Source organism: Delphinapterus leucas, chromosome 3, assembly GCF_059928025.1.
Source record: "Delphinapterus leucas isolate spDelLeu-1000000601 "Yukka" chromosome 3, BTC_Dleu_Yukka2, whole genome shotgun sequence".
Classification (NCBI taxonomy): domain Eukaryota; kingdom Metazoa; phylum Chordata; class Mammalia; order Artiodactyla; family Monodontidae; genus Delphinapterus; species Delphinapterus leucas.
The window spans coordinates 126,889,259-126,891,525 of record NC_143131.1 but is presented as its reverse complement, the minus strand read 5'-3'; positions in this window follow the sequence as shown (position 1 = coordinate 126,891,525).

Genomic DNA, 2,267 nt, shown 5'->3' with positions numbered 1-2,267 from the left:
CTTCCCCTGTGGCTCCTTCAGAGGTGGGTCAGGAGCAAGGCATTCCTCTCTCCCTCACTATTCCTCACCCACCTCAAACTCTACCCTCCACAGCCCTCCTCCCCACAAAGTGCTGAAATTTTGCTTGGCTCACCTGCTCTAGGGGTGGAGTCTAGGGGTGAAGCGTTAAAAGTCTACTGCGTTGCACCCGGGACTACTGAGGTGGTGTGGTCTCTTTCCTGTTTTGTTTGGCAGATCATAGAGCTCTCTCTGTCTTTGCAAGTGCTCTGTCTTCTCCCAGAGAGCTGTGGGCCCTTGGGGGCTTCTTTCCTGGCCTGAGAAGGCTAGGGTGGCCCTGGTGCCAAGGCTTCCTGCTGGTTCCCATGCTCCCTTCTGATGCCTTCAGGAATCTCTGGCCTTTCCTTGTAGGCAGAGAGGCGGTGGGATCCAGCTCTCAGGTTTGGGCTTGCAGAAGCAGGCAGCGCAGGCATTTTGGCCTGCTTTTGGTCTGAGCTGTTCAGGCCTGCCTACCCAGATAAAGGAAGTTTCTGAAGGACCAGCCAGCTCCACTGCAGCCAGGCTGAGGATCAAGTGTGTCTGCCCTGGTTTGCCTCTTCTGTGCACACATCCTTAGGGATGCGAGGGATGGGTGTTATTAGGGACAAGTCTGGTACTGGCCTTGGTCCTCTGGCCCAATACCAGCGATCATCGGTTACAGCATGACAGCCCATAGCATCTTTATTTCAAACACAGGCCATGACATACTGTAAGAAGTCGTTACATACTGATTTCATTGGACCTGAGAGGAAGGGGAGGGCACAGCCCCCTCCTGAATCTGGTTGTCAGTGTACCGCTCTCCAACACCCTTTCCACCCCTCTGATCTTAGAGTTTGGGGACCACCTCTGCCCCAGGGGTGAGACTTGACTGTTCTAAGCCAATCAGTTTAATCTTCTCGCCTGTGTCCCAGGTACTGGTACAGTAGCTGAATCCTAAGCCAATCAGCATGTGGCATTCACTTGGCCCCAGGAATTGGTTCAGTAGGGGCCCATTTTGGCCCAGAGCCCAGACTTTGCTTCAGGGGCCATGGGAGAAGACCCTCTGATGGCCATCTCTGACCATGAGAGAAGTGAAGGCCACGCTGGCATTCCACAGTGCTCGATGCCTGCCCTGTGCCTGGAGTTTTATGATAACCAATAAGACCCTTTTATCGCTTGAGCTAGTTTGAATTTGGTTTTCTACTACTGCATCCAAAAGCATTCTTACTGATGTGTCAGCCTCATATTTCCTGTGACCAATGAGTGCACACTGCTTGCACTTCAAAGGCGCCATCTCTTTTACTACCATCACTTCCGCATAGTAAACACAACTTCAGAGGTGGTTTGGGCCTCTGCCTCCTTGAAGGGTATTTTGCCCCATACGGAATTCAATTAATTTTTAAGGAGACATTCAAGATTTTAGCTCCGTTCTATGAACTCATCCAGAGACTCTGGGCAAATTCTTTCCTCACTTTGGACTTTTTATCTCCATCTCTACCAAAAGAGGGAAGTTGGCTGGATGCCCGCTGGGGCTGTTCCTGCTGGGAATTCACAATGTCAATGTCATTTGGCAGTGTCGTGTCATCCTGGGGATCTGGGCCCTCCCCTGAGCCAGATTTAGCAGGTCTGGGTGCGACTTGGGCATCCAACCTCCGAAGAACTCCATCTCAGCACCTTCTTTTTTCCCCTTCCTCTTCTGGGGTGAGTGCTTGGGGGTGAGGCAGGACTGCCCTCCACCAGCTGGGAACTTGTTTTCTTATAAGACAGATCCACGGTATTACTCCTCAACTCTTGCTTAAGGGACAGAATGGTCCCTTCTTCCAGGTGCCAAGGAAAAGCTTTCCTCTTCCTTTGGCCTGCTATGTTTCCCTTTTCCCACTGGTTACCAGGAAGCACGGAGCTATACTGCCAGCTCTGCTGGAGTAACCGTTTCTTCCTTGTATCCTACCACAGTCATCTCCTCCAATATGCAGTGTTTTCTAGAGGCTTGGATGGTGTCTATTAAGTTCTTAACTAGGTACCTTGCATCTAGCAAGCCTACAGTAAGTAGGAGCTTTAATCCTGTCTCATGTTTTCTCATCTTCCCTCTATTTGTAACCATCTGGTTACATATGTTTCATTGTAGGTGTTGCCTCAGGTACATGTTGGGAGTAGGCAGGGGAAAACAATAAGGAAATTGGATTCAGAGTTCTCTGCCTTATATTCCCTTCCATAGTTATCACTGTCTCCTAGTTAGAAAACCAAGTCAGAAG